Here is a 24,644-nt window from a genome sequence, read left to right on the forward strand (position 1 = left end):
TCAATACGCTACAGTTTTCTTCCTCTGAGATCACTGTTCGTCTGAGAACCGGCATGTGAACCAGGATGAGCTAAGCACTTTCTGCTCGATTCGTCCTCATAAACGTGCAAGCCACCCACCCCCATTAGAACAATTTATTGCCATCCTGACCCTGCACCCCCTGTAAGGTATTTCATTCAAGTGCCAGGCCCTCGCCTGTACTGCGAAACCCACCCAATACACTCCTTACTAACATTAAGCATTTTTACTACTATATATGATTTTATTTGTACTAATGAGTTTTGAAACCTAGGAAAAGATGCGAAACACAGCCTGATTCTTCTACATGCACAATAAGGTCAAGGCCTCCAATTAAAGCCACGAATGACCCAATTGTACTGACAATAATCATTGTGTGTGGCTTATGTAGAAATGTGACAAGTAGCATAAAATGTTTTAAATAATTTGTTACTTAGTGTGTAACATATTAGCTTAGGTAGTGACCACAGTGACCGGACCCTGACCTGCGTGGAGCACAATATGTTTGACGTCCGTCATCTCGTCAACCACTCAGCCAACCAGGAGGAAGAGATGCCACCCACACCTACAGCACCACACCGCCTGGCCAATCGGGTCCATTTAGCATTTTTTGTTAGAGTTACTTTAATTAATATAAATATAAGTGTGATGTAATGAGGGGCTGGAGGATTTTTTGGGTTATTTCCTAGCTGGAGAAATAAACTCTTGCAGCCGGGTCTCAGTGCCTCCTTCCCCGACAAGGGGTAGTGTCGGTTATTTTATTTTCTCTCGCACGTAGTAAAACGGGGAAAGGCACCTACAGTGGTGCTATAGTTGAAGTGTCTTTGAGGTGTGAGGGTGGGGTGTCAGTCAGAAGGGAGGTCGCAGGAAACTGCCTACATAATCATAATTATAATTGTTCTTTTAAAACGTGCTTAATACCGGGAGCCAGTTTCTAAGTGCAAGCCCTGGATTCAAACCTGTGTTGCTATGCATTGTCTTGCTTCCAAGACAAACGTGTTGCCCCTGAGCTATCATCCCAGCATACTGTGGATCCTCAATTTGTGCCTTGGCATAGTGTCACATGATATAGCATCCCCTAGCCTAACAACACATCTAGACACACAACAACTTAAGCAGCAAGACAACACATGTTACATAATGGAATATACACTACCGGAAGGCAAATGTCTACACTAAATTTACCTAAAACACCACAAACCCATCACAGACGTACCTGCACAATTATACACACTCTTTAAATACCATACTGACAGACACTGCAGACAATCACACAAACATTTTACATTATCAACCTGGAGCGAACCTTAAGCACTGCTCTGCGCAAGCCACAAACTATCTAAAATATACACAATATAGATAGCCTTATCCTTTCAGATCTGCACACATCAACACTGTACCAAAGCTACAACAAAGCTTGCTGCCAAATTACTCGCCCTTCCCCTCCTCTTTTTGTGAGAAATTGTGATATGATGGGGCCTCCAAGCCCAGATGAGACAGGAGTGTGATGAATCTGATGATGTCATCACTCATTTCCCAGAGGTAGTATTTTCCCATGTAGAGAGGGGACGGCAGCCGCTACCTGATCCTGACCCTGGGAATGGCTATATAAGCGAGGACCACATGGGGGGTGACCCTTGTGGGGAGACAGGCATCATCAGATGAGACATGATATCCCCCTTTTTCCTTTTAAGGATACTCCCTCCATTGTGCATGCCTTGATGGCATATTGTGGTAACACCCTTCAGCAACCTACAAGACATGCTGATAGCATTCTACAAAATCCTGAAAATAGAATGACAAAAACGAACTATCCTTCCCATGTATATAAATCCTTTGAAAATACTGGGACGAGGAGGAGGAATAGAGCTATGAAGATCACTATAGCACGGAAGCCCACACCGCGCTCTAGCTATTGGAAGGAGACACGCAATGCCGGGACATTTAAATCACACACAGCTGATGCAAGAGGGGGAGAGATACCCGATACGAGTAAGCGGCTCGCATCGGAGGAAGCTCGAAGAGAGCCAGGCTGCAGGCAAAGACAGGCGAAGTGGGAGGAGCATGCATACTGCTGCCTGACACCAAGGGGTTGCCGGCGTCCCTAAGGGGAAGGTACGCAAGAGCCGGAGCTCTGCCGTGACAGGGCTGAGACCAAGAGCCTGCCCTACACCCTCGATGACCAGACAGAAAGAGGAGAAGACGCAGAGGGATCTCCTGAATGACCAGCGAACTGCAGCATTCACTGTACCCTGCGAGGAAGAATGAAGCAGTCAAACACAACCGGTGAGCCCAGCTGGAGAAGGTGGGGTGGTGGTGCACTTAGGGAGGATTGCCTCACACCGGGGAAATAGCTGAAAGGCCACTTGAGAAGGGTGAGAAGCCCTGGAAGAGAAAGACTGTTGCAAGAAGGGTCTCTGACCTGTTGGATGTGGAATGGATGAAAAAAAGGTTGTGGCCTGCGAAAACCGTGCAAGTCTGGGACCTGCATTTATATTGAGAGAGAGTTGTGTTATATGAGAAAGCCCTCGCAGAGAGGTATAACAGGCAAAGCTAAGTGCGTCAAGAGAATCCTCAGGAAGACACATGCCCCTGTGATTGTGAATTGAGTGAACGGTCTAAGAAAGCCCTGGCAGGAGAGTATACCAGGCAAAGCCAAGACTGTGAAGTGAATTGACAAATACGAAGGCAGGGAGTTGTCCTCTTGGGCTATAGAGAACATGGATATTCTTGTTGAACTATTGTTTGTGGTGGAGAGAAACAGTAAACGCTATCCACTTGGAACCTTTCTGTTGGAGTTATCCTTTTCTTTTGGAACTTTGAAAATTTGTGCACTTTCAAGGCCAAACCAATACCCTTAGCACCTTAGAGTTACTTTTAGAATGTGAGAGCTAGGATAGGATTTCGAGCATAGGAAATGTTACTTTGGACATCTTGAAACAGAACAGACCCTTAGTTTATGGTTGAGGTAGGGAATTACCTCATAGAGCAGGGACAGTGAGGCATTTTTCAACCCCTTTTATTTTGAATATAGGTTTATAGCAATCACTATAGTCCTCTGTGTCCACGTCTGTCACGCCCCTGGAGTATCACACAATTCTGTCCTGGCCACGGAAGCCAAATGCAGTTGACCCCTCACACCTTGGTTGGCACAGGCTCCTGATTTTAGTATATACAGACACCACGAGGCAGCCAATGGGGAAAGAGGGTTAGGTAGAGGTTGTGGATAGGTAGAGGTTGTTAGGGTCACCGGAAAGAGGCTTAGGAATCTTGAAATGTGACAGGGATATGGAAACATGTTCAACATACACTTATACATCCAGTGCATCAGCTCTATGAAGCTCCTCTAGCCAGTACCCTTCTTGATTAGGATATAGCCTCCTGTATTACTATTCACCCTCTGAATCAGAACAACATAAGCACATAAAGCGTTATTGGTGGCTATGGCTAACTGCAGCAATGTACAACATAATGGACCATAGACATGAGCAACAAACATGGATCTTGCTACTGTGGGGTAGTTCCATTAGAGTGACTCACACCCCTCCTGCTGTGTTACCAGGCATAGGCCAAATCATAATACTGCCTTGACCATAAGTGACTTGTAACTGCCATGAAAGGTAACAAAAGCAAGCAGCCACAAACAAACATAGCGTCACTCCACTTTTCATGAATAATGTTCCCCAAACATTCCACTGCTCTGAGCACTGCGGTTCCACATGTCACAGCGTGCCCAGCATGAGTATGTGAGACTACTGCTGAGAAAACACATGTGCAGTCCTTCGCGACACGTAGTCAACCAGTATCAGTGTGTGAGTGAATAATGTTCCGTAAACTACACACGGTGCGAGTCACAACCAAGAGATGACGGTATGCCCCCTAGAATCACATCTATATTTATAGAAACACTTAAGTGAGGCCTGAGGGGGGGTTTGGCGGCACCTCCCCAAGCAATGCGTTCTTCCGCGTTGGATGGACGCACTGCCATGATTTGCTCTGTGCCCTTATGAGGGACAGAGCGCTGCTGAGACACATAACCTCACCACCTGGCACTGGTCCTTCATGAGTCTTCCAAACGATCATCTGCACACCTGCTCTCCTCCGGCCTGTGCCTGCCACGATAACAATCACCAACAGGCATCATGGGCCGGGGAGTGTCTTAAGCAGTGTGAAAATGAGACGGCACTCCTGCTCCCCTCCGGCCCAACAGGAACCAAATGCTCATGGGAAATGTAGTCTTTTGCCCGCTTTTCCATGGGAACACTCTCCTAAGCTACTTTGCAGCCTGCACAGTCCCATTTTCCTTACAGCGTCTCATTCCTGGTTCCTCACATATGGTGTAAGCAGTGCACTCAGGCTCTGTTGACACAAACTGGGGAACCCTCAGACTTGACAAATATAGTAACCAAGCCTCCAATCCATCAGTAGCTACAGAAAATTCTATTTTGTTTGACCTATGCAGTAACAGGGAAGAATGTGTGAAACCTGGATACAGAATGTTAATACCTACTGACTTGCCCCCAGGCACTTTCAGTAGGTGAGCCTCTAAATCGATCCTAGTTTGGCGATATGGCCAAGACATCCTAGCCGGCTTTATAGACCCTGTCTATAGAGGTGATGTGAAGATCTTAATTCAAACAGTGGGAAAGAGGCATATCAAATAAAGGTGGGAGAGAAAATAAAAGCTTTGTTTCCCAAGATGGAAGGCATTAGGAAAGCAGACCAAACTGAGAGAAGGGGAAAAGGCTTTGGGGAGGCAGATAAAGATTCCCAAACAACATCAAAGGGGATACAGCCAAAACCCCTCGTTGAGGAAAGTGAAATAATTCCTAACTTAGCATTTGCCCAAAAGAATGATCCCTTGCTCGCAGAGGCTTTTCGACATGCGGTATCTGAAGAAGAGGGAAGACTGAAAGGGGGACCGTTCTTCTTTCTAAGGCATGGGCTACTTTATAGGGGTGGCTTCACACCCAATGCCACTCCTAGATCTCAGATTATGGTTCCTAAAATTCACAAGAGGATGGTGCTAGAGATTGCCCACTCCCACTTAACCGGTGGTCACTTGGGAACAGCCAAGACACAGGCGCAAGTAATACACCACTTTTATTGCCTTGAAATCTATTCTGACGTGAAAAACCTCATGCTTACTTGTGCCCTGTTTCAAAAGACTAGTTCCTAAATACGACCTCCAGCTCCACTACCGCCTTTACCTATCACTGATGTGAACTTTTTCTGCATAGGCGTGGACATGGTTAGGCCCCTTAAGTCATCTAAATTGGGGAATCATTTCATATTGGTTATTGTCCCAACAGATTTTGAAGCAAATGATCACATTTTGTTTGTGGGTTGGTTTCCTGAAGGAGATCCTAACGGATCAAGAAACTCCCTTCATGAGTCGGTTAATGGCAGAGGTGAAGGGGATCCTACACATTAAAACTCTTAGGACCTCTGACTACCTCCCGCAAACCGACGGCTTAGTGGAACGTTTCAATACAACTCTTAAAAATGTTATTCGGAAATCGGTTGAGGCTGAAGGCAAAAATTGGGATATTATGATACCATGGGCTCTTTTTGCCGTCCGAAAAAACTGAAAAATCTTCAACAGGCTTTTCAACCTTTGTGTTACTGTAAGGTAGGGAGTCACGGGATGTCGTTGACATGCTAAGGAAGACAAGGGAGGAAGCCCTTTTACCACTCTCACAGCCTATCATTTAAAAGAACACATGGCTATAGTAAGAGCAATAGTTCAAGCTCACATGGTTAAAGCCCACGAAAACCAAAAGAGTTATCATGACAAGAAGGCTTTACTTAGGTATTTTTCTACTGGACAAAAGGTTATTGTTCTCATGCAAACATCCGAGAACAAAATGTTGTCTAAATGGCACAGACCCTATGAGGTAATTGAACAAACAGGGCCATACAACTATCAAATGTCCTAACCAGATAGGCGAATTAAGACCCATATCTATCATTTAAATCTCCTTAATGAATGGAGCGAGGATCCTGTTGAAACCACACTAGTGGTGCTGACTAGTCCCTTAACAGAGGAGTCAGTACGCCTTGATTCCTCCCACCTGCCACATAGCCAGAAACAAGATCTACAAGACTTATTGAGACAGTTTCCAGGGGTCTTTCAAAGTGAAACCGGAAGGGTAAGAGTTGTTTTTCACTACATCTGTACACCCCAGGGACAGTTGTCAATTAAAAACAATATTGGATCCCTGATGTAAGAAAATGAATAGTCATAGAGGATGTGGAGGTGATGGTGAACTCTGCTATTATTGAACCATCCCAGAGTCCTTGGTCTTCTTCAAAAGTATTCGTTGCCAAGCCAGATCAATCGTGAAGGTTCTGTATTGATTTCAGAAAGGTGAACGCAGTGTTCCAATTCGACAGATATCCTATGCCAAGGATAAACAACCTGATTGATCGATTGGGAGCTGCTGTGTTCCTCTCCAGATTGATCTGACAATAGGATACTGGCAAGTACCTGTTAATACGGAGTACAAGGAGAAAACAGCCTTCTCCACCCCTATTGGACTATTCCAGTTCAAGGTGTTCACGGGGCACCAAGCACATTTCAAAGTTTAATGGACAAAGTCCTTCGGCCTTACTCCTCTTTCTGTGGAGCTTATGTCATCGATGATATAATCATTCATATTAGGACATGGAAGGAACACATGTACCATCTCTTTTTAGTCATCAGTCAGCAGTCAAGTATCTCAGGTTTTCTGTGGGAAATAGGCTTGTTAAACCCCAAAGTGAAAAGGTAAAAAGCTGTTCAAGCTGTTCAAAAAACCCCAGTACTCAAAACTAAAAATGATCTTAGAGCCTTCTTTGGGTTAGTGGGGTATTCTAGATGATTCATCCCCAGTTATTCTTTTATCGCCTCTTGCCTCACTGATAAGCTTAAAAACCCAAAACCCAAAAGCTAAAATGGAGTACTGAAGACCAAAACTGTTTTGATAAACTCAAATATGTTTTCTGCAGTGAGCCAGTGTTTTAAACTTCTTTTTATTAGGTTTCAGTAAACAAAACATACAAACTTGGAGCGTTCACCCCCTGAACTCCACCCCTAACTTGGCAGTATGAGGCAACTAAGTATCACAGCATGTACAAAATGTAAATTTCCACATCCCCGCATAACCAACAATTCAAATGAGGATCCGCAGTACATTCGTAAAGTCTGTCGTAGCTAGCAGCCTCATTACGAGTTCGGCGGTAGCCGTGCCTGAAAAACCGGCAGACTGCCCGCTGGACCCGGAATGAATTACCGCCTCTGTGATTGCCGGAATCACTGGGGCATTACAACCCCGGTGACCCAGTAATTCCGGAGGCGTAATTCCATTAATCCTCTTTCCCATGGAGTCCCACAGGACGCCATGGGGATGGGGACAATGGAAACACTGCCACCGCAAATAATGGTGCTGGTGTTTCCCTTTCCGTCTGCAGGCGGATGGCGTTACTCCCGGAAGATCAGACCTGGCTGGAGTGACACCACCTGCCTGCAGAACTCGTAGTCTTCTGGTCCGGAGACAACGGTGGCAACGGTTTTACTGCCACCGTTGTTTCCGGACCGGCAGGCTTGTAATGAGGCCCAGTATCTACTTTACTGACTTTTCAAAGCTGTTGAGTCTGACCAATGTCATCTCTGACCATATAATTCTGGATGGGGGCCAATAGTCTAGCGGCCTGCTGCCGGCTGGGAGAGTTGATGCATATTGCTAGCATATTGCCCTTCCCGGCAACCCCTGCACTTGTTTCTGTATCCCTACAGTCCCACTACCAGCACTTGACACCTTTTTTCTGCACTTACCCCCGCACTTGCCACCTGCTGGCCGTATTTTTTACTTACTGTTATTTATTCTATTATGTACTGCACTGTCCCCCCTGCACTTTCCCACTTCCCCCTCCGATGCACTTGTCAAGGGTTTTGACCCATGTTGAATCAATAGACTGGGTAGATGTGGGGATGAGCTGTCGCCGCCCATTATTCTATCCCAGAACAAACTAAATCAATAGACTGGGTAGATGTGGGGATGAGCTGTCGCCGCCCACATTCACGCCAGAATCCAGGAGAACCGCGCAGTTTGCGCACACCAAAATGGTCACCTAATCTGCCACCCACCAGTGCAAAGAAAGATGGTTCTGTTCAAAATCCGTTTTTATTGATGTCAAAAAGTTGATAAAATCATGGGCACAAGACCACTCTAAAGATACAACCTTCTTGTGGGGGGTTCCACATCACCACTCTACTGTAAGGATGCCATCAAAACAATGTTAAGCAAGGATCCTATCCTATCAAGCAAAAGACCACTCTATTGAAATGCATTAATTCAAGACAGATCCCAAAATTGGGTGCAGTACCAGCTTTGTCCGCAAACCGGCGCTAGCGGTCTAAACTCTGACAGGAGAACTGCTACTTCAGAAGCTAATCAGCCTCCTGAGACAGCTGGAAACCTTCAAAGGCCCGCTGGTTAATTAAAACTCTTAACCACCTCCTGTTCCCAGAGACAATCTGATTGCATTAACAGGCCACGAGGCTGGGAAACCTTCTCACCTCAGAGAACCACACAACAGCCCAGGAAATCACAGGTTCATGCTAACCAAATGCAGAGCGGCCCCCTGACCTGCTGACCTCAGCCGACACATTAGACTCTTGCAATTGAATGGGGTATGTTGATTTTCGGTGTGGACTGTAAACAGAGCCCTGCCTGGGAGAGGAGAGGCATGTGGCACTCCCAAGTTTCTGGGGGAAGGGACCCAGACACTTTTGTGGAATCATATTGCAGCAAATATATGTTTAGGTTAAATGCTTCTAAAATATTGTATTAAGCTTACAAAAATGTGCAATTTGGAGAACCTCAATCTAAGAAATGTACCCACAATTCAAGACTTGATTCAACTTTGTACCATGTTCTGAGGCGAAACCCCGCTATTTATTGATATTACAGACACCGGGTTTATGCTAGAAACCTAGTAAATTACTGGAATGTGTGTAGAAGGAGGGTGTACATTGGTGTAATTTTTGATACAGATTTAACATTGATAAACCAATTAAAAACGAAATTAAGTTGTCATTTTTTAATGCAAGCCCCCAGGAAAATCAGAATTGAACAAGCATGGACAATGAGTAATCTGTAATATGTACATGTAATTTCAACAAATTGTGTATCGAGGAAATATGTATTTGGATAAGAAATAGATTTGTGTGCACATTGACAAGGGGAGTGTTCTTTCTGTATGCCATAAAGATGACACACAACCCAGCTCCCCAATCAAGGAAGAGAGGAGGAACTGGCCAATGATAAGTTGAGAGGGTTGGGCATGCAGAATTAGCCGACCCACCCACTTTCTAAACACATAAAAAGAGACAGTGGAAGCCAGATAGGACTTTCTTTTTCACTTTCTGCGGAGCGTTTTGACTTCAGACTTCACATCCAGAGATCCAGACTTCAAATCCATCAATCTCCAGAGACCAGAAATGAACTCCAGAATGTGTAGCAGAGAGGCCTGAATCCACAAGCTGAATCTTTTTTCAGCAGGCCACCAAACCAACCAAACTATTTAACAGCCGGGCGAGCTGTTTGAATTCTTTTCCAAGAACTTTTGCAAGAACCTGTAGCAGTATCCAGAAAGCAGTGCTGTATCCGGAACCAGAGAGAACCACAGACCAGACCGTTGTGAGCAGAACCGGTGCCTGACAGACCCAGAGAGCAGAGCTGACCCAGATAGCCGGGACTTCAGAACCACCCGCCGGAAGTCCCGTCCAACCTGACCAGACCTTGACGGCTTATTTCAAAAATATAGTGTAAGTACTCACTGTGCCAAAACCAATCTCTTAGTTTAAATAATCTAATCCAAACTATTTTAGCCTATTAGAACTGCCTCCTAGAATCGTGTCATTCTGTCATCTTTAAACCTGAAAACTGTCATCTGTCATTCTGAGCTTTCAAATTTCAAATCCGAAAAACTACCTTTACTAAATCGGCCGTATCTCCGGAACCGTTTGTGATAGAAGCAAAGTTTTATTTTGAAGCTGAGATTCTAAGCTTTCCAACAAGCTCTAAACCGACTTGCTACTCCTCATACTCCCTCTGTAATTGCGCTTGACGCACACGACTAAATTTGCCGCGTTTTGACATTTTGCTTAATTTCAGCCACGTGTAAAAAGATTTGTCCTTGCTTTCCTTTGCTGAAATTCGTTTGCAACCTGACAATCATTCATAGAGCATTGCTAAAGTGATCCTGAACTAATACAAAGTAGCTGTCACCCACCCTGAACCTCTAGAGGGAATTAAAATCATTTTTCGCATATTTTTCACTTAATTGCAATCACATTCAAAGCATGTTGGGCCTGTGTTTAAAACTCCTACCTGTTTTCCTCTAAGCTTGCTAGGGGGGAACTGAATTATATTTGATTGCATTCCTGAGAACTGTGTGCTTTCCTTCCATCTCTTTACCTTGCATAAAGGGGGGGTGAATTGTCAAAGAAAAGTGATTACATTGTCTTTTGTTGAAGTCATATCAAGTTTATTTTCTGTACTGCATTTTCATTCATCATTGCATTGTCCTTGAAGCCATAAAAGCATTCTCAGCTACTTTATCCTCTCTATATCACTTCTAAGCCATCAAAAAGAGTGTACCACTTTAACATTATCCATTGTTGATCACTATCATCCTCACAAGTGTGCTATCAAATATTAATTTACTATAAAAGTGTGATAGAGATATATTGTTTAATTTTCAAATAAACCTTTTAAATTTGCAAAACAAACCTACTTCTTGGCTCAGCGGGGTCAGGGGGATTCTGAGAGTGGGGTGTTATATAAGGGTTGTCATCCAGAGTAAATGAAATGGACATAGAAATACATCAATAAGGGCTTCCATCAGCATCACAAACTAGGAATTGACTTAGCTGTAGTGTTGAATTGAAGTCGCTTACACACTTGCGCAATCTGAATGACACCTGGCCTAGTAGGATCGTTGTCTGTCTTCCCTCTGTTCCCCCTCCCTTGCCTCATCGACCTTAAAACACTTGTGTATTGGCGCATTATAAATGCCATATCATATCATATTGTGTCCCTCTATGTTCACACATATTAAAAGTGCTTGATTTTAACAAACAGATTGGGTTGGGAGCGGTTCTTTTCCAAGATCACAATGGCATTGAACATCTGGTTCTTTATATCAGTCAGAAGTTATATCTCAGGGAAAGGAACTATGCCACAATTGAGCTTGAGCCCCTAGCCGTAAAGTGGGAAGTTTCCTACCTCAAGTACTACCTTTTAATTATATAATTATAATTATCTTACTGGCAGAAAGTTTAGGCTGGCATCCGATCATTCTCCATTAACATGGATGAGCCTCCATAAAGACAGCACTTAAAGCCAGCATCATTGTTACCAGCTCTAATGGGGGGAAGCCACACGATTACACCCCACACGATTGTGTGTCAGTGATGGATTGTCTGCTGAGGCCTCAGGCAGACCTCTCAGACGTACCGCTGCTAGACCCAGATCTCGAGTATTTTGTTGATGGGTCCTGTCCAGAAAGTAGAATGGACAAGTGGTTTCGCGTTACAGTATGTGCACCTGGAGAAATAGTGAAGAGCGGGAAATTGCAGCACGTAACTTCAGCGCAAGTGGCCGAATTAGTGGCTGTGACGAATCAACTTCCGGAGTACCAGTGGTCCAGGGATGAATATCAGTTTCTAAACCATCAATCAACCCCACACCTCGAGTACACCAGAAGGAATCTAAACAGATTGGAAACACAAGCAAATTATAAACCTCCTTGTCCTATTTTGGTAACGTGGATGGAACGGCAGGCTTATCTCCGATAGTTGATTAATTACACAGCGAAAATACAATGATTACCCAATGATAAAAGGCACTGTCCAGTCAAGATTGTATACAAATATATACTTTATTATTATCGAAACAAATAGATCTTGCATACTACGAAATACAACCCATCCTGTAAAGGAAAGGAATGGAGAGGACAGACAGTTTCAAAGAAGGAAAAGGGATGCACTTTGGATACTGTAAGGTACTCATGGTGGCAACAGGAAAGACAAACACAAGTGATCACAAGAGTGTTTATTAAACTGTATCGGTATGTTGAAAAAACGCCTAATCTAAACCTAAATTTAAGATGGGAGCAAGCTACGAACATCAAATAATAAAAGGCAGTCCTAGTGGCGTCTTGTCAAATAAAAGGGCCTATACTAAAATAAAACTACTGCCAATCCTTAAAACTAAATACAAAAAGAGTGTGGGATAGTGTTCACAAGAAAGAAAGAAGTGCTCACAAATGATAAGTCATGATGTTATATCCAGGGGTCTCCCTTCCCCATGTTTTGAGCACGGGACAAGGCAGGACTCCTGAGTACAGCACACCCTCTAGCTTTCCCAGCACGAGACTACAGTTCCGCTCTCAGATATAAGGTTCTTCGGGGATTAAGTCTCTTTCTGCAAAAGCCTCTTGCCTCTGAGGACCTGATGTGCTCAAAATAACAAAATAGAAGTTCCTTTTCCATATGTACATTGGGCGATGCCGTTCACCTCTGGTCCCCCTCTTCCAGGCTCAGACACCTCTCGAAGGACAGCCTCCCTCTGTCGGGTTCACTACGGCTTTTATTCACAAAATGTCATCTATTTCGTCACTTTGGGTGATGGCTTTCACCCCTGGATCCCCCTTCTCCGGGATCAGACCCTTCTTGAATGTTAGCCTCCCTCTGTCAGGTGCACTATGGCTTTTTACTTCAAAATAACGAAAACTAAGGTTATTTTCTGTATGCACATCGGGTGGTAACTCTTCACCCTTGGGAGATGTCTGTGGCCCTGCCAGGGTCAGACCCCACTCAAATAGCAGCCTCCCTCTATCTATCTGTTAATGTCTTTTTAAACAATCCACTGTCGACATCCCTCCATCGGGTTCACTCTACTCATCAAAGTGTTCATTGGGGTATCATGCTTCACCCCGTTCTGCAGGCATCCCTCATCCAGGTTCATGTTTCCCAGCCACACAGTTCCTCCTACTTTCTCACTATGCGGGAGTCTTTTCCCTTAGTTTTCCAATTACTTGCCGGTCAAAGACTTTCGACTTTACAGGGTGTTTTGCTATACCCTGTATGACCACTTTGACATTTTCCTTGCGGCTCTCCAAAAGCCTTGTGGTATCAGTAATTTTACCGATAGGGGAATTAACTAGAGTCTTTCGAGTGAGCACCCACATGGTGCTGGACACCTCTGCAGCTGGTTTCCCCTGAGGTGTTAAACGCTTTTTTGATGTTCCCTTAATTTGCCATTCGTTCAACACAGTTTGGTTTCTTATCGGCTCTCCCTTCGGCTCACTGGCTGTGATGAACCGTTTGGCTTTTCTTGTCTCTGGAGTCAAGGACGGCACCATGTTAGCAAGCGTCTCTCCCTGTCCCGATTATCAGTGTAGGAGGGCTCTGTGTACCATTGACATCTGCTGCAAAACACGCTGGCTATGGTTTGCAGTCTTATGATTCTTTTCACTGGGGCTCCGTGGCTCTGGGTCGGAAAGGGCAAGGTCGCTCCACTCCTTGTCGCCCCTTCTGTTCTCAGTGCTTTTTCCTCTTATTGAACTGCTACTTTGGGATCGCTTTCTCATTGTGTAGTCTGCCTTGTTTGCAGTGTGCTCAAGTGCTCCACCTTTTATCCCTGTGGAGAAGGGAAAGGGCTGTCAGGTGTGTGTGATTCTGGTCAATTGCCTGACTTTGCCTGACCTTTGTGTTGGGACATGTCAGGTGAACGGTTCTGGTGTTAGTCCGTTGTCTTTCATGGTGTTAGAAAGAGTTCGTGTCAGAAAGGGGGGGGTTAGCATTTGGTAGGGTTTATGAAATAGGCAGTGGGATTGTGGGAACAGTAGTGTTTTGTCAATGCAGATTGGAAGTTTGGGAAATAATAACCAGAAGGACGTGGAAAAGAATGACCGGGAGTATTCGGGAAGGCAACAGGAAAACAGGGATTCTGAGAGAGGTTGTTTCCTACTGTAACAGGGTTTGGGCTCTTAATAGGTTTACCAGAGGTGTAGGGGTGGTTGGATTCTAGTAAGGGAGATTCATTGGGTGGAAGGTAGGTTGAGATGTCACAGCCTATGAAAGCCTCAAGGACGTTGTTCTCTTTTTGTTCTTTCCCAGTATAGCACTGTATCTCACCTTTGATATTCCCCCGAGCGGAACCCCGGGCTCCCCTACCCAGGTGATCCTCCCTCGCTTGTCCACCACCAGGGTTGGGATCTGAGAGTGCCAGCCCTTCCCTGGCCACCTGAACAAGGGATTCTCGAGGTCTTTTCAGGAGAATACCCTCAGGTTTCTCACAATACTGCCAGGAGGGTAGTTGGTATAGTAATTAAATGCAATAATTCATGGATACTTTGTTTCAGCACAAAGGGTGCAATGGGTCATAAAGTGTCACTAGGGGCCTTCAGACAAGGACCAGGGGTACAGAACCACAATGTACCTTGTGCTGGAGATGTTCTTGGTGCTTGACAGGGTTCAGTTGGTTTCAGGGAGCTTTTCAGCTTCTGCGACAGAGTTCAAGATGGGGGACAGCTGCGGGTATCAGGCGGCAGGCAGTTCGGTAAGTGAAGCTGGATGGACAGCTGCAGGCTGGCCTACACAGTGGCTCAGAGTCAGGAATTGCTGTCTCAGTGCTGTTCGGTGGTTCTGTAGCACTGGTTGACGCGTCTCAGACCGTTTTAATGTCTGCGGCATAACAACAATCAGCGGTGCAGTCAGTTGCAGCTCGAGGGGCTCGACTGGCTCAATAATGTCCATTAAGGCAAACTTCAGTAGATGCTCATCGATGCACTTCTCCTAGCTTCTTCACTGGGCTTGTTTCATCCTTTAAGGCGGACGGCCCAAAGCTGAGGGGTGTGCTGCAGGAAGCTGCCTTGCCCTTGGTTTAGGGTTCAAAGACTCGCTGGCACTTCCCACCTAGGAAGCTTGAGCAGGGCATGCTGTGCTGGCTGGGTACCTGTTCTGGAGCTGCTGGGGAGTCCTTTGGATTTGTTATCTCCCTCTGTTCCCTGGGAGATGTTTAGGGGAGGGATCTTGCTTCCCTCTTGGAAGTCCTGGCCTTCCATTACTGGCGGAAGATGTAAGGCAGACTGCACCTTAAGCCAGGGTCCAATGATGAGTTCTTCCTTCTGCTTCTGGTCAAGCCTTCAGATGATCTGCCAAAAGAGGGGCTTGCCCCTCTTTTAAAGCCAAATGGACCACATGGATTGGTGTAGGCACAGCCTACCTTAATGAATCAATCCTGAGTCCCCACCAACAATCTCCTGTATGCATGGGGTCATAACCAGAGTGCTTTGCAACAGAAAAGGTAAAGGGGTGAAAACATGTAATGCTAAATCCCACCCATCTTGCTGTCTGTTGTGGATCAAAGGATCCCTCTGGTTAATGGAGATCTCTGTGGTTCCTGATTAAAGCGGCAAATCTCCCTTGCAGCTGCTGTGAGACCAGGCTTTCTGACTCCATCAAACCACATACTCGTACCTTCTGTATGGAGTCCCCCTGCGGGGATGACTAGTGTAAACATGCAGTCCGAGACATGACATTTCACTGTCAATCGATACTGAAGTGGGAGCCTGCTTCAGATTGACACAGTGCATATGAAAGGGTATTGGGGTTTCCTGTCTCCTTTGTTAGCCTCTGCAGCCAGTGCTCGTTTAAATGTAATTCTGATTAGTATACGAATGTTGTCAAGAGCTAGAGGGTGCAACAAAAGGATATGCTGGATCTATGGAGCCTTTGTTAGTTAATTAGGCTGGCCATGGCAGGGGGAAGGTTTGACCATCCCCCTTCTGGAGATGCCTTGTGCACTCCAGCTGTCAGATCCCAAATAAATATGACAGGTTGGACTGCCCCTGTAGGCTGTGCCAACCCACAGTACACAGATCTATGTGATTGTCGTGCGGTGAGCATAGGAAAATGTGTCTGAATTAGCCCCACGCATATAGCTCACAACTTTGGTAAACTCTGGAAGAAGAGAGGATTCATGACTTCAACCGGTACACCCATTAAAAACAGTCATTATGTGCTAGCATTGTTAAATGCCATAATGTTGCCCGGATGGATTGCGATCATCAAATGTACTGCTCACCAGGCACTGGATGATTCTATTAGTTGCAGAAATTATTTTGTTGCTTGAACTGCCAAATTTGCTCCCACCTTAAGAGGGCAACAATGTGTAAATCTTGCTGGTGTAAGCTGTACAGGAGGGGACATCATATAAAACGTTAGCGGACATTGCGCAAATGCAAGTGAATGTGCCTACAGATGAAAAAGACAAATGGATAAGGGGTACCGATTGAATGAGGACTCTCTGGCAAGATGCGCATGAATGGTTAGTGGCTCCAAAAATATTGTTGCACCGAATAAGAATGTTTCATGGGCAGGCACATGTCGGTAGAGATGGAATGGCAATGCTAGTCGGACAATCCTAGTTTGCTCCAGCGCTTACAACTATAGCTCAAGAATACTGTAAAATATTTGCAATATATTTACACAATAACGTGGGGAAGAGTGTGCCGTTCTTACCTGGGGCAAACCCTCCACCGTATGGCCCGTTTGTGGGGCTAAACATTGATTTTTTCAAACTGCGAAATGTAATCAGTAGCAATACCTTCTGGTAATAGTGGACATTTTTTCAGGGTGGGTGGCGGTGCATACTTGTAGAAAGGTAGATGCAGTGACTGTCGCGAACATTTTGATTCAGGAATGTGTGTCTAGATTTAGGATACTGATATGTATTGACAGTGATCAAGGAACTCATTTTGTTAATAATATTATAAAAGCACTGTTGTCTACTTTTAAGGTTCAGCATAATTTGCATTGCCCTCACCATTCTCAATCAGTCGGGGCAGTTGAGAGAGAAAATAGAGTATTAAAAAATAAATTAACCAAATGATGCCAAGAAACAGGGTTGAAATGGCCAGAAGCCCTCCCGCTAGTTTGATTAAGCATGAGAAGCACAACCTCCAGGAAAACTGGGTTTAGTCTGTATAAAAATCCTCAATGGAAGACGTATGAGATTACCTGTATCACCAACTGTGAAAAGTGTACCAGATAATTTGCAATGATCAGATGATTGATTGTTGGAATATGTTAAGACACTTATGTCCTCTGTCAGTCTCATTCACAATCAGGTTCAAGCGTCTCTGCCAAGGCAACCTGGCTCGCCAAGTCATTCCTTACAACCCGGGGACAGTGTCCTGATAAAGGTCCACCAGAGAAAGACTGCTCTACTCCCCAAGGTGGAAGGGGGCCCTTCCTGATTCGGCTGACTTACAACTCTGCTGTGAAGGTTCAGGGACACCCAACATGGGTGCATCTAAGCCATTGCAAATGGGCAGCATTCGCAGTGTAGCAGCTATTTCCTGGCTGATCTGTTTTCCTGTATTGGCTTATGTTAACGTAGTTGTAGAACCTAATTCTATTGAACAAAGCATTTTAGCAATGAAAAACTTGACTAATGTTGTGACATCGGCAGATGGCAAAGCTTGGCAGTGGTATACGTAACGACGATGGATAGTGCAGTAGCAAGGAGGATCTTGCTATCTAAATGGATCATGGGAAGGCGGAGTAGACCTTTGGTTGAGATTTATACCACGGCCAGCTGAGTGTCTAGTGGAGGTAGTAGCACAGCCCTGTGAGGCTCTACTTAATTGGATAAGTAATGAAGAGTATTTGAAAGTTTTGAACTCGCCAATAGAGGAACCTACAAGGAAACTCAACCTAACCTTAGAGATAGAAATACGAGTATGGTTATGAATATACCTACTACAGTAACTGAAAAACTAACAATACTGTACCCTGAACCGTTGCATGTTTTTGATTTGACATATTATTGTAACTCTGTTATTTTTATTATGAGTAGAAATAACATGATTTCAAATATCACATATTGGTATTAGAAGTGGACTGAAACCATAGTACACAGAGAGATCTTGGTGGTAATGCAAGCATAGTTCCAGATGTGGTAAACTTGCCTGTGGCAATGCACCAGGCGGTGGTGCCACGATATTGTGAGATGGAAGGTATCAGTGCCATAATAGGGAAACAGAAGGGACAAGTACAGTTGGAGTGTTATTTATTAACCATAGTGGATGGGTGTAACAGTACCAGGTCTGTGAAAGTGTTTTCTAATCCTACAGAAGCTCAGTGTTATCTTTCAAATAGTTTAGAGAACCGCATGTGCAGCATGTAGAAATAGAAGATTTTATAAAATACACTCAAGTATGTAATCAAAGGTTATGGTATAGTGCAGTGTCAAACCTAGAAAGAACGGTTTATAGATACATGCTGTTAAATGCAACTGTAGCACAGTTTTGTTTACTGTTCCTTTATCTGCCTTTCATGTAACCACCAATTATCAGAATTGTACTCTGCGGGAGGGGAGTTCGGGTGGCGGTATCTGATTAGCACAGCAACAAGAGGAGATGTTGGAAGGATGGCAGAAAAGGGAAGTAGTGGACAAAATGTGGAGTGGGGCTAATACTGCACTTGCAACATGGGGGATATAAAGGGCTCACATTTAGAGGATCAATTAGCTCGACTAGAAAAGTTCACCATGCTCATATCTAGGGCAGACCTTACAGGCAGCAGGGCACGAATCGGTTAGCTCCATGTCATAGTGACCTTGAGTCTGCTTATTCAGGGGGTCCTCCGAAAACTGATGGATGGCATGGTAGAAGCTGGACGGAATCTGGAATGGGAGGTGCAAGATTATCTGAATGCCCAATTGATATTGATCCGTGAAGACGTGCGACATAAAAGTTGGCCCAGACAGTTGAAAAACGATGCTGGCATACTAGAGCATTTGTGGCAGTGGAGGAACTTCTGGAAATACAGCAGTTGCTATTGTAAGGACAAAATGCTTGTTCGCAATGCACGGACAATACAGGGACTATGGGCACTGGGCAGCAGAATCACATCGGGACAATGGGCAGGGTGCACTTGGGAATGGGTCACACACCATGAAGTATGGGAAATAAAGCTACCCAAAAACGCCTCTCAATATCTTAACTGAAGGACAGATAATGTTTGTCAGGGACAGTGTGTATTGGGAAGGTGAAGACGCAGAATAGAGCTTAGTAGGAAGAATGTTGTTTCACAGAAAGGATAAATGTGTAGAGTTAGTGGCACAGCCAGAGATTGATTTGCATTTCACCATTCATGATAGTACGAAGCAATTTACAGTTTTTTGGCCAGATACAGAAAGGTGATAAAGGTATATGTTGAATTCTTGAAGGGGTTGCCAAACTTAGTGCCACAAAGGTTTAAGGATTTGGAAGGAGTAGACAAAACAGTATGACATGTAACAAATGGTTTATAGTCATAATGTCGAAAAAAAAATGTCGACAAACAAAAATGTCGAATTTTTTTTTCGAAAACAATAATGTCGACATCCTATACTTATAATGTAGTCATTTTTTCGAAAAAAAAATGTCGACAAAAAAATGTCACTTAAAACTATCAACACCTCACCCAACACCCCCCTGCCACCCCCCCACCACCACCCTCCCACCCCTCATACTCAACACATTCTAATTATATATTTATTTATCTATTTATTTTTTCAATATATAAATAACCAAAAAGAGTATCATTTACTATTGGGGGGGACCCCCCCTCACCCAACACCCCCCTGCCACCCCCCAACCACCCTCCCACCCCTCATACTCAACACATTCTAATTATATATTTATTTATTTTTTCAATAAATAAATAACCAAAAAGAGTATCATTTACTATGGGGGGGTCCCCCCCAACACCCCCTCACCCAACACCCCCCTGCCACACCCCCCACACCCCCCCAACCACCCTCCCACCCCTCATACTCAACACATTCTAATTATATATTTATTTATTTTTATTTTTTTTCAATAAATAAATAACCAAAAAGAGTATCATTTACTATTGGGGGGGGGTCCCCCCAACCCCCCCTCACCCAACACCCCCCTGCCATCCCCCCACCCCTCATACTCAACACATCTTAGTTATATATATATTTATTTATTTATTCTTACAATAAATACAAAATTTCGAAAAAATATCGAAAAAATGTCGACATTATTGTTTGTCGACATTATTTTTTTCGACATTTATTTTTCGAGATTTTGACTGTCGACATTTTGACTGTCGACATTATGACTGCCCACCGTAACAAATATGACAAAGTTCTTGCAGGTGTTGGAGACCGTGTATAGAAAGAAAAAGAAGGTGTTCAAAGTGGCTCATCACACAGCCACAATTTGTATGCAGGGAAATATCTTATGCGCTGTAAACAAAGAGGTATTTGAGCAACCCTACATTACCACCATGGTATGTCTCATAGTGGTTTTTCTTCTATTGGCAGTGGTCATTTGGCGCTGTATGCAGTGTTGTCACCATTCAGGAGCATTGGTCATACAAAACGACCCTCCAGCTCATCTTCTGTATGGTCTATCCCAAGTTCCAAACCCTCTTTTGTTCTGATTGAAATGAGGCAAGAAAGTATGATGCTGGGAAAACTGTTACTAAAACATGATGATGACTTTATGTATTGTAGAGACAGCGTGACAAAAGTGGAGATAGTGTGAAAAAATAGATGGTTCAGCTTCACAATCAAAAAGCAGGAATGGGCCATAGTAATAGTAGGTTTTGAATAGAATTCCCTGTGCAAACAAAAAACAGATAAACTATGGATATCATACGGGTATTTGATCAGCTAGGTTAGTTGCACAGTAAGCTCAAAGAGGGGGGTCTGTTAATACCGATGGCCCCAGATTGAGGTGGAATCTGATTTGCACTATAAAATGTGGCCATACAGGCTATTGGATGACTATGATCATGATGGGTGAATAAACCATGATATGGAAGAGGTCCAGGAACATTATTCTATACCTACAGTATTATAAATATGTATGCGCCCGAGTTTTTGTTATTTTTCTTCTTTTAGAAACAGACATTGGTTAGGGATATTCCTTCATATTGGCTGTTGGCAATACTTGCACCGAGAGCTTCTCTAAAACGGAAATGTGCTAATGGACTGAAGAGGGAGCACTTTTGAAAACTCTCAGGTGCACTGGGTGTAGGCCACCTGTACCTCCATCTTGGATTATACTGGCCTATACCGGCTTGGTCAATGGGGTACTATTCTCGACCGGATGTGCGTCTGGGTTTGTTGGCCCTATAGCCCTCTCCTAAGGAGAAAGACACCGGATATTGTCTGAGTAGAGCGACTACCCCGGAAGTGAAGAACCATGCGGTCCCATGCGGTCCCAGGAGGATAGATGGAACCTGAAGGACTATGACTGTTTACACTGTGTTCTATTGTTATAAAAGGGGGCAGATTACCAAAACGGATGTACGACCAATGTAAGGGGACAAGACAGTGAGGGGATATAAGGGAAGGCAAACTGGAGCTGGGTGGGATTATTAGTTTGGGCAGTGGGTTGATAGGATGCTATCTGTTTATGATGGTTGCAACCAGATAGTAAACAGTCTTGCTTTGTCCATTTCTGATACAACTCCAGAGTCCTTTACGTTCATACAACTAAAAGGATTGCTCCAAATAGCCTCTTTAAGGTAAGTATCCACACCCATTCTTCCATGGCCCGACACCCAAGCCTGTCCCACTAAATGTATTTAGATGCAGGCTTCCTTGGGCAGGATACAAATACTTTAAAGGCCAGACTTTCTATGATTCTGGTCTATCTGGTAAGGCATGATTTAGCCCTTCAGGTAGTCCTCCATTAGGTGGTATGGTCATTACAGGTATCAGCTTGAAGAAGGCATCTGGTTCAGGGTGTAGGCTGCCTTGGCTTAAATGCCCAACTCAAGGATTCCTTCCTCACTAGCTAGGCCCCAGCCATTACTCCAGTCTTGCAGTCCCTGTCACCATGTAAGAGGCGTATGCCACCCCCCAAACTGGGTTTCAATCCTTATGATCAGAGCCTCACCCCTAACCCAACCTTGTCCACCCAACTTCTTCAGTCTTCAACTTTTGCCTGACCAACTTCCTTCTACCTCCTGTTGATCAAACGTCATCTCATATTTCTCTACGTCCTTCCTCTCCCTGCCTTCACTTCCTGCCCTTGCTCAAATACTTCCTCCATAAACACTCTAATCATGTCTTTCTCTGCAGCACTTAATTCTTTAGCTTTTACACCTTCCACCTCCTGATATGTGCAGCCCCCTCCTTCAATTCTCCAACCACTCCCATCTCAACTCCACCTTCATGTTTGACTTCACCTCTTTTTACCTTCTAATTTTGTCTAATCCCCTTCACACTCTGCTCCTCCACTCTCTTATGTTGGTAGATCCTCTCTCTTTTAATCGTATTTTACAACAGATTCTGATCCCAAACTGGGATCTTCATGGGCAGTCTTCATAGAATTCTTCCTCATGAAGTTCCTGTCGGTATCTGGCTGGAACTTTGTAATAGCTCCTTTCTGACCCAACCCTTTAGCTGGATTGGGTGAACCTCTCATTGGTATCTCCAGGGGACTACTTGAAGGATATTTCAGGGATATCAAGTGGTTGCGAGCAGACCCTACCCGCTTCCTCTCAAAGCTTCAGGATCCTACGCACCTGCCACCCAGCACCACTACATGCGCAAATTCAAAGACTACTTATGGCAACATTTTAAAGTAAAAACCTACTAACGGCCTCTGCATTCATTTACTTGTTTTACCACTGCAGTTTGGAGCAATCTAATTTCATATTCCAATCCGTTAAGCAGTACAAAAGGCAAAAGGCTGGAGGAGGTATATTAAGTACATTTGTTTGCAGAAAGCTACTAAGAGCTGAGGAGGCCCTGGTTGCCTTCACCTGTTCCAAGCTGCTGGAGAGACCTTAATTACAATCCACTGCTGCAGGCTACTGAAGCTGGGACTGGGCTTGATTAAACAGAGATGCTTGAGACTGCAATCAGCAACACCCTGTTGGGCTGTGAGCTTCGAGGGTTTTCATAAGTTCACTTTGAACAGAAGCAGTTCTGTCAACTGCTTACACTGGGAGTTTGGGCTTTTGGGCTTCAATGTAGTTTTGATTCCTTTCTGAATACCCTGCTTTTGGTTTCTGAATCCTGTTTCTTGTAGCCGCTTTGCAGCCCCTTCCAGTCTGAACCTTTCCTTGAAATCCTCTTTTGGACTTCAAACTCCTGCCTGCTGAAGCTGCCGTGTTACAACTCCTGTCCTTTTTTGCTGTTAAGGACACCCAGTTCTAGATCCGTATCTTTGCTACCTTTCTGCAAACATCCTGTTTTCTTTGAGCATTTCTGCTTCACAGACTCGTCCTGTTTCTGCCTATGCTGTTTTCTCTCTTTCTCTCTGTAATCCCAGTCTCTTTTTTCACTGTCACTTGCTCCCGTTATTGTCACGCTTACCTGGGTCTCTGCAGGAGCAATGGAGTCCCCAGGCCTTTCTCCTGTGCTACACATCCCTTCTGATAGTGGAAGCCTGGCATGACAAAAGAGCAAATTGTTAGGGTTCAACTCAAAGGAATGACTACCCTCCTTCTCCTCCCTAACCCACCTAGGATGTCTAAGTGCCCTGGTGCGTGCCTCACCTGTGTGTTTAATGTGGTGTGCCCTCCATCCTGCTCTTGCAGGGGCGCTCTTTCCTGGAAGCTGCTGCTCAATGCACTGCCTTAGCTCCAAGAGTTTGTATTACCCACTTTCTGCACTGGGCCTCCAGTTCAGGCAAGTTCACAGGTAAGTTCAGGTAAGTAAAAGTCTCAATGTTCGTAACTACCCAGTTACTTCACTGAGCAATTCCGGTGTTTCCGTTCTGCCGCGGCACTGTGTGTCAGTTCACAGCACTGGCCTGCAGCTGCTGCGGTAACGGAGATGGTGGAAGATGCTCAAGTCTTTTCCCTTTCTTTGCAGGTTTCCCAAGGCGGGTCGTAGCTGCGTGTAATGAAGATCAGAGGTTTCTGCTGCCGCGACTAATGTCTTTTCTCTTTCCTTGTAGGATACCCAAGGCGGGCCGTAGGAGCGCGGGCTGAGGATTAGTGGTTCCTGATGCCAGCGAAGTTCGGGGTGAGCATGAAATGTTCTGCTTCCGAGCGTGTGGCGCGGCGTTTTACAGGCACGCGTAACTCACTGTAAGCTGACTGTTTTTCTTTCTCTCTTTCTCCTCGTTGCAGCGCTGACTCAGTTCGTCGAATGAAACAAATCGGAAGGCTGAAGACTGAGAACCAGGCGGCAGCGGTAAGCATGTGCTCTCAAGCTCACAGGAAGCACACGAAGCACGAGCTGCTCTTCGGGTGTGGCTTTTACAGCCCGTAACCACGTCCAAACACTAAAATGCCTTGTAACTTCCTGGATGCCAGGAAATTCTTCAGTGTCCATATTGGAGGGGCAGGAAGTGATGCAACAACCAGGAAACTAGTATGGTGTTGCTCTGAGAGATAAGGGTGTCTATTCAGAGTGACTGCTGTGAGTGTCTTGAATGCCAGGCTCTTACCCACTCGGCCCCTACCTGATTTCCCCACCTACCTCCACTGGTCTCTAAAGGTGGCAAGGGTTTGAAGGAGACCCTCTGGCCCGTAATCATGACAGTTCTCCCCCTCAAGACCCCCCTTAATGAGGTGTTCCCAGGCC

General features: G+C 44.8%; 1 protein-coding gene across 1 annotated transcript in view; it reads left to right on the plus strand.

Annotated features, from left to right (window-relative positions):
• Window positions 1-24,644, plus strand: part of ASTE1 (asteroid homolog 1) — a 278,567-nt gene that overhangs the window by 66,696 nt on the left and 187,227 nt on the right. The window lies entirely within an intron of this gene.

This window comes from Ambystoma mexicanum, chromosome 2q (assembly GCF_040938575.1).
Source record: "Ambystoma mexicanum isolate Mex_15411 chromosome 2q, UKY_AmexF1_1, whole genome shotgun sequence".
NCBI classification, from domain to species: domain Eukaryota; kingdom Metazoa; phylum Chordata; class Amphibia; order Caudata; family Ambystomatidae; genus Ambystoma; species Ambystoma mexicanum.